We start from the raw sequence: 9,575 nt of genomic DNA on the forward strand, positions 1-9,575 counted from the left end.
AGCAGTACCACCTAGATATAGCTGAACCCACCGTCACGCACAGCACTGGCTCTGGAACCAGACTCCTGGGGAGGGGCTGGACTCTCTTCTTTTCCAGAGTTTCCCAGGGTGTGAGGTACCGGAGCTTCATGAGCCTCCGGCTGAGCACCACTGTGTTGGAGTTCTCCCAAGAGAACGAGAGGGTCACCTTCATGTGACTGAAGGTTAGTGGGAGAAAGGCTCTGACTGTGTTTGTGCTTATGCACTGAGTGGTAGTTCAGAATGTCTGGCCTTCTTGACTCTGTTTGGGGTTCTAGAAAGGGTACCGCCTGGGGACTCTACACACCTCCTGGGGGGCTTCAGTGCTCACATGGGCAACAATGGAAAAATCTGGAGGGCTGTGATTGGGAGAACGGCCTGCCTGATCTTAACCTGTGAGGTGTTTTGTTATTGGACTTCTAAGCTCATCATGGATTGGCTAAAACAAACACCATGTTTGAGCATAAGGTTGTTCATAAAGGTACTTGGTACCAGAACATCCAAGGCCTGAGTTCATAGGAGTGAGGTCATATTCTCAGCAGGAAGTCAAACACGTTTTGTCTGTGTTGGCCTCCACCAGGGTTCCCCAGTGTCACCGATCGTGTTAGTGATTTTCATGGCTAACCGGAAGGCAAGGGTTTTGATTTACCACCCCTGACCTTTGGTCATGACCTCTGGGTAGTGACTGGAAGAGTGAAAATAATACAACTGGTCAAAATGAGTTTCCGCCATAGGGTGACTGGGTTCTCACTTATACCCAGATAGCAAAATGGAACTTCTGGCTCAACATATGCCTGGGTCCTTGGGCCAAGTCTGGCCCATATACATCCTCATCTTGGCAGAGTCCGGTTGTTATCCTCTGTTTTTGACTGACAGCCAGAAGATTTTCTGTGTGCGCGCGTGTGGTCCAGATGTGGAAGTAGCATCTGACAATCATACTGTATATTGGCCAGATTTGGGCCGTGGAACTGGGCGTATTCTGGACCAGAAGAAAACAAGCATGTGGTCCGTTTATTTTGGATGGATTTTATTTTGCTATCTGGGTAGATAGTTTGGTTTGGAGCTCAGACATCCTGTGCATTGGAGGTTTTCCAGGCTCGTCCAACTGGTAGGATGCCCCTGGGTAGGGTACAAGTTAATCACGACTTGCATGCTTAGTTTGATGTCAATGTGATGGATAATATTTCCATCAGAGGAGTAGATTATTCTGGAACTTACTTATCTGTCAAATATCTACACATACACAAGCACATATAGAAATGCATAACAAAACACTGCCCTTCCTGCCATATTATGACAGAGGAGAGAGGTCTGAGAGTACCCAGAGTTCCTCACCTGCTAGTCTGAGTAGCCAACCACACATCAGCCTCATCTCCCACTGAAACAACTGCATGTTTCTTTGAAGTGAAATCTAATTATTGCTGCGGCACTTCTCAACGAATGCTGCATGTGCGTCTACACTTATGCCTGTGAGCGTGAGAGTGTGTATGTGTGTGCCTGCCTGTGCGTGTGTGCGCGTACACCTATCAACCCTCCCTCTGGTGAACATGACAGAGGAGATGGGGAGAAAGAACAAGCTGCTCAACCCTACTTTCATCCTCTCCCCTTTTTCACTGCTTCAAAACTGAGCTCTGACACATAAAAAGTCATCACATATGTGAATGCGAGAGACATTGTTACATTTTTCATGCTTATGATGACTTTTGGAGTTATCTCTCTTTGTACATTCAAGTGTTTGATGAAGCAGCGTTTTTGTGTAATGGATATTAGTCATATTAGTTAGTGAATTTTGTGCGACACATTTGGAAACAGCTTCAATGACTCTTTGAAGCTTTTATCCTGACTAATAGTCATGTGTGCATATCTTGGTGAATGATGAGCCAGCATTGTTTGTATGTTTACCAGCATGTGTGTTCCTTTTTCTCATGGACTTATCCTCAGTGAGCATTCAGCACCTGTGTCTCGTCTCTGCTGCCGATGGAGATAGATAGAGAGCTGGAAACGCTTGGCAGCAGGATATGAAATATGCTAATGAACTAACATTATAAAAAGCCATCATTGAGCACATGGTAGAAAGAAGATGAAAAACTTTGCAGAGGATTTAGTCTTTTCCTGACCTTGTTTCAAGACAAAATTTAAATTATCTTCATTGAGGGGAGCATTTGCTGGTTTTGAGAAATTGTACTCACATCATGAGAGTCTAAGCTGCCTCAAGACGTAGAGACATAACTCATAAGGAAAACAAAGTAACCTCTTTTCATGTCTTTTTGTTTTTAACACATCAAACAGTATGGGTTCCTTACAAAGTCTTAAAGTCACAGTAACAGCATTTATTTTCTGCACACACATAAAGAGAATATACATTCAAAAAGCCACCACACAGCAGGGCAAAATGCAAATAGTAAACATTCTCTGGTTATTATATAGTGGCCTGTGGTGTGGGTATGTAAATCCCATAAAAAGCCCTCTCTCCAAACTTCTTCATCATCAAGTACAAACAGAAAAAAAAGCCTCTGTAAAGACTTGATGTAGAAAAATCCATTTTTCTAGTTCTCATTATTTTTCCATGTGTCATTTGCTCAGTTATCTCTTGTTATATGCCAAACACACGTCATGATTTTTGATTATCTTAACATAAGAATCCCTTTCTGTAAAACATCAAATAGTTATGATCACTCATTATCCATTCAAATGTGATTTGGGGTGACTAGTTTACTGTATGACTTACAAAAACACACTTGATTTATGCGTGATAGTAGCTTGCAGAGCAATATCCTAGTGGTAGGGATGTATGTTGATGTCACCGAGCAACATTTAGAATGCAGTTGTATCTAATTCATTGACTTCATCCTCTTCCTGATCTTAACACAAGTGAAGGTGGTGTGTATGGAGGCCAAGGGCAGCATACACATTCACTGAACCACTTCCATTATTCTAAAGGATTTTATTTAAATCTTGACAGACCACTACAACCTACAGAGAGAGGGTAACGCAACTGATGAAATAAGCCAAGCTAGCATTATCAGTAGTGTTGTGTTTCTAAGGTGGACTAGGGGAGACAGGGATAGTAATGATGACAATCAAGATAAAGGAAAAGGAAAGAGACAAAGTAGTGGATACAATAAGGATCATTGTATTTACTACATTTACAGTGATTAAGTTTTAACAATGTGAGTAAGCATAGCACAGGTCCCTCACAATCAAAGAGACCGGGAGAAAAAACACACAGACAAACAGAGCCCCTGACTGGCATGTAACAACTAACAAGCTAAACTGTTTGCATGTTTAGCCAGCTGACCACTGCTGGTTGTGTGAACAATCAGAAGAGAGGCTCAGAGCCTCTTCTCTTCTGATTGGCTCATTGAGCTGTTGTTACTAGAGCTCCAGAGAGAAGCCTGAGAGAGGAGATGTAAAACTACACTGAGATGGTTTTTGGTTCTTAAAACCACAAATATATCTTCTTATGGATCAACACTTCAAATAAAACACAGGAGAAGAGGAAAACATGGAGCTTTAAATGGGAAAATGTTATCATACCGCTGCCTTTGGTTAGTGAGGGAGGATGTTTCGAAGAACTGGCTTAACCTGTAACATATACGCAACGTTATTCATTCCTTTGCTACTGATGCTGATGTGATCTGAAAAGCTCTGAAGTGTGTTCTACCTCTGTAGAAAAGTTTTATGAAATGAGGCGGAGTAGAACCTTATCCTAGAGCCTTACCCGTACATCTCAAAGCAGACTTAGCAAAAGTTAGATCATTATTGAACCGCATCACCACATCACTCAGCTAATGCTAAGCTAAGGCCACTTCTTCAGCTGTCTTTGCCTCCCATGCCTCAGTTGTAGAAGGCTAAGTATGATCACATCATCCCGTTTAAATAGAAAAGTTTGACATCCCTCTCTTGCTGAGAGTTAGGTGAGAGGATCGATGCCCCTTTCATGTCTGTACAGTCCATATGAAGCTGCAGTCAGCAGCTTACCTTACCTGGGAAAGGGGAAACAGCTAAACTGATAAACTCACAAATTAACATGTTGTTTGTTTAATCCATAAACCATCTATTCATGTCTGTATTGATTTTGTAGAGGTGGACAGATCACACTGGACTATGACTTCCTCAGGTGTCTCATCTTAACAGCAGGGCTTCCAGCAGCTGCTCAAGTGTCCTTGACGCTGACGTCCTCCACTCACAAGTACTTACTATTGTTATTAGAAGCATTTCTCCCCATCTGGACAAGGAATTTACATTTTACTTGTATTATAATCTTCAGCCTTCTAATAGATATTTGTGTTCAAGAGTGAAAGTTAGGCCAGGCTGCGTCCACAGTGAGGAAGCTCTCGAATTGTAAATCAGTTAATACCCATGTTTGACATAGCGCATGCAAATGAGCTCATCTGATTTTCATAACCCAAGTGCCACGTGTGTTATGTAATAGCAAGACCTGGGTTAGATCAAATATGGTGGTTTCTAATGTTGGAAGCAGAGGCCAATGACCTGCAAAGATATACACTGTGAGTGTGATCTTTGAGTTATATATGAGATCAAATGACTAAACAATTAAGAGATACATACTTTATTTTGTTCATGTATAGGACAGTATATGCTGCAATCAACATAGTGAGGGCAACATAAAAACATTGACATATAGCTGATAGGACCAGCTGTCAGGACCAGGGTCTGCTTTAGGAGGGGACAGCGAGACAGGGACAGAGATACAGGGCGATGGCTCAAACCCTGAAGGTGCATTGACTGTGAGTTGGAGGTGTATGGAGGTTAGCCAGTCAGTCATTCTAAATTTTGATTTAGTGAGTCAAATTATGAATTTTAGTAAGTCACTTAATGAATTTCAAATTTTCAAATTTATGAATTATGATATATTAAATCTAAATTATGACTAGTCAAAACTATTAGTAAGTCATAATTTGACTTGTGAAGGCAACATTTTACTATCCCAGAATTAGAGTTTTTAAGTAAAAATGTTGTATACTCAAAATGATGAAATACCATTATATCAAATTCTAAAGCTGAAATAATGAGATACTGAGTAGAAATGTTTTAACTTACCATGCATATTTTTATTAATACTAATTTTGACTTACATTACTATTTTAATCATGTATATATTTTTATCTTTTTCTGCCCATAATTTCCACACATATCAGATCAATAAGCCATTTCTCTAAACAACTTTTTAACTTACATCAGTATAGTTTGAACTCCTCTTTCTAAACTACATATTAGTCACTACATTTAGTACATTTTAAAGAGAGTTTAATTTAAATCACTTGCACATTTCAAACCTGTATATGAATTAAATAACAGTTGTTTTACTTCCTCTAACACTACTCAAAGATTTATTGGCTGGTGCAGCGTTGGGCCGGGGCGGCACAGGTAATTGTGTGCTGTTGTTTTTCACCTTTATTGATCTGGGGAAAATAGACTGAGCTGCATGTTGTTGTTTAAACAGTCCCTCGCCTCTACAAGCACACACTTACATGTATTCACATTTGGACACTGCCAGGTGTAACAACAATCTGCCACTATTTACCTCTGAGCAACAGAAGTCGGGTGTAGGGTGCCAAGTGCAAGAGTACATGGGAAGTAGTTGTTAGAGGTGTGAAGGATGCTCTTATTCAGTATTCCTGCTTATGTTCTGCCATCTGGTCCAGACACTCGAACACCTCAGCAGTGCTTTCTTCCTGACACCCTCTTTTAAAGTTAAATTCATGATGAATCGATGGAATAAATTCATTTTGCTTGGGACAGATGAACAAAATCATCACATTTGATCCTGTTGTGTTTTGTGCGAGCGTGATTCATCCATTCTCTTTTCATCGGTTTGATATCAGCCATTTATTACACCACGGCACCACCAGACAACCATCTGTTATGTTAACAACTGGCCATTAAAAGGGCAATAATAATCAAACAGAAGTCACAGTCAATAAGCTCAGATTGTAACAAAGTGCCATATTAATAGAAGGACCCACCTCTACAACAGAATAGCTCCTATAATTTATAGTTTCCAATGTCTGTGGCCACAGCTGCTGACCTTCTGTTGATGAGTGCATGAAACAGAAAACTCGTGTCATTCCTTTCCAAAAAGTTAAAATATCAAGACATCACTTTAGGTACCAGATGAGTGGTACGTGGTTTCAGATGGCTGGTGGTTCTGTGAATTACAGCAACTGAGAGACACAGTCTGTCCGTCCCTCTGGTGGCACAGACACTGGCGACCACTTGTTTTTGACTGTCCTCATCCGTTTGACACATTACAGATATTTTTAGGATTGTTTAAGCAGGGCTCATTTTCTCGAAACACAACTCAGAAAAACCCCAAAAACCACACAGCCAAAGTGCACAACACCTCATATATCCTGCAAAATGAAGCACTGCATTCAAAACTACATAAACACTTCTGCACCAAATGGCACACACTGTTGTGCTCAGCCGAAAGCACTTTCATCCTCTGTGGCCTTGTCATCATAGTTCTGTGTGCAGAGAATTCTGCAGAGAGAAATTGTTCAAGTCTACAGAAATATGTGCAGAAACACAAATACTGTTGAAACAAAGTTTGAAAAAAAAAACAGGAAATAAATATATTTAGGCTGTTTCTTGGCCACAGCACCTCATCTTCCCTGGCCAGACAGCGAGGGAAGAAGCACTCATCAATATCATCACATGCCTGTTCCATTGCCTGCAGAAGAGCCGTGCACATACAGGACTTTGTCATGATAACATGTATGTACATTGTCTAGTCCTAAAATGATTCCGGTCAGATGGACACTGATAAAAAACATAAAGATCACCACTGACCAAGTTATAGTCGTGGCCTTCTCCACACCTCCTGTTTGACAATGTGTTCTTCTCAGATGGGAAACTTCTCACCACCTCATAAACCAATGGTTCCCAATGTTTACCTGCAACACAAAGGAGTATTTTTTCTACTCTTTTATTCTCTTTGTATTTTGTATTTATGTATGCAGTGGATGTAGGCTGGCTGGATGTTTGTTGAGATTGCTATGGCTGCCAATTTATATTCTGAAAATTTAATCAAAATATCTGAACGATGATAATTTATGTCAAAGTATAAAGTAAAGAATAATGTATCTGAAACTATAAAGTACTTTTTTTTTATAGCTTTTTATTTCTTGTTTGACATTATCACCCTCCCTAGTGTGAGACTGTCCCATAAAAAATTTTTAAAAAGCAAGCATTTTCTTAAGCTTGAGGATTGATACATTTAGGTTGAAAACATTAGGGTGAAAACTCCACTGCACATCTTTGTCTCTCCCTGGAGTTTTTCATTCATTTGCAATCAGGATAAGACTGTACTTCGTGTCCCCACTGGATCTGTCAGCTCATAAAGAACATAAATACAATTTGTCGAGTGCGTTCATTATTCTTCCACTGAAAGTCAATATTGGTCTCGAAGCAAAGTGAGGAATAAAAAATGCCCTTGATAAAGTTGCAGTGGAAGGCTTGTGAAGCTTTCACTTTATTGAGAAAGTAATTTAACAGAATCACCTCCCTTGCATAACAGCTCCTGAATAACATAAATAACAGTTACTGAGTCACTATTACATTTCTTTAAAGTATAATTTAAGCCAGCATTAGTCTCATTATTTAGTAGCCACACCTCGTCTAGCTATCCGTCTGCATTATAGGGCCCTTCAGGTCTCTCTTTTCAGACAGGCAACAGTATATTCTACTCATTTCTACTATTTAACTCTTTATTTGATAAAAGCAAAGCAGATGGGTTTGATGTTTTTATCTGAGAGGTGGTGTCTGAGATAAAAAAGTGCCAGGAGGTGTTTTCAGCTGTGAATAACTGATGTGGATCAACAGTAAGTCTGTTCATTAAGACCTCTATTAATACCCCATCTCTTTCACCTCTATCTGTTGCCCTCTCCTCTCCTCCCCTGCTCTTTGCTCTGCTCTCCTGTCTCTCCCTCATCATCACTCATTATTGTCCTGATGGAGGGTAAACAAGGCCATCAGTCTCTCCACCCTTCCTTTCTTTCTGGTTGAATAATCATACGGATGGCTCTCCCTCCCTAAACCTGCTCACCTCTGCTTTCTTGGCCTCCTTCCTCCTGTCTCTTTCTGTCTCATCTCTGGCTTTGGCATTAGTATGCAGAGGAAACAATTATATTCCTTCATGTGCCTCCCACTTTCTCCTGTTCATCACCATGTTTGCTCTCCCTCTCTCTTCTGCTCTTTGCTTCTTCCTCCACTGCAAAAGAAGTCTTTAATATTTAATGTCAAAATGAATCCCAAAAGCTAATCTTTCTGAAGGCATGTGGGAATAAAAGGGCTAATGAGGTCAGATAATTTATCTCCTTTCCAATGATCAATTTTCCTAAATGTATTACATTTTCTTCAATGATGCACCCATCTTCCTTATTTTGCAGTTTCAAGGTGACACTACTCAAACCTGAAACAAGTGGGTTTTCATTACTTTCAAATGAGGCAATAAACCATTCTTCATCCGACAAATAAAAAGTAGAATGTATAAGCGATAAAACACATCCTTGCTCAGTTCAATACACTCAGGGGTTTAGCTACCACAGCCTTATTTTGGTCCAGTGTGACTGATAGCTAATGGTTGCTAATGTTAGCTAACGTTAGCTTAACTTTAGCTAGATATTGTTGTACAGCATACATTATTGAGTACGTTGACTGATTTTATGACTCTTCTGTAGGTGTGCTAGTGTTGCACTATCCGCTAGTGTGTTATGCTAAGTGTTAGCATAAAACACTGTCCCATAGTTATGGCCACAGTGGCCGTTGCACAACAGCTAGCTACCTTAGCTTTAGAATTAAAAACCCTGTGAATTCGGTTTTTGGTTTCAAACAAAATAATTATAAAAGTAATTGCAAAAAAGACAAAAAGTTGTTGCAGGTTTAAATCAAAATTACTGTAACTTAATTTGCTGTCATTCAGTCTGGCTACTGTATATACTGTGCTAGAGTTTACTATAGCTGATTTAACTGTGATTACACACGTTCTGCTTGTTAATGTTGTGTTGTCAATTCCCCCTCAATAAAGTCTCAGTCTCATCTTATGCTGAGCTTAAAGAAACAACAGTTATTATTTTAGACCATAATTTTTTACCTGACAGTGTAGAGAAGGCCTTGAAAAATTATATTATAGAATGGGGAGATAAGATTTAAAGAAATTATAGGCTACACCTAATGGAGCAGTTCAATAATAAAACGCCATATTCTGTGAAATATTATAAATACTAAACTAACTAAACTAAACTAAACTAAAATTTTAGGGAAATTTGGCCTCAGCACCTGGTATTTTTTCAAATCCTGTCTACGCCCCGCTTGGGCGGGGTCTCTGTCTTCCCCTCTCTCTCTCTAGGACCCTGTAGCACCTGCTGATCCCTCGGAGCCTTGACGTCAGCGCAGTAAATGGTGGAGATCTCCTGAGCGCGGCGGCAGCGGTGCCTACAGGCGGAGCGTCCGTCCAGCGCGCAACGCAGGGAGCTGCGGTGGCACCAGCAGCGGCAACGACTGCACTGAGACTTTCGCATACATCCACACAC

This window comes from Seriola dumerili, unplaced genomic scaffold, assembly GCF_002260705.1.
Source record: "Seriola dumerili isolate Sdu_G_001 unplaced genomic scaffold, Sdu_1.0 BDQW01000018.1, whole genome shotgun sequence".
NCBI lineage: Eukaryota > Metazoa > Chordata > Actinopteri > Carangiformes > Carangidae > Seriola > Seriola dumerili.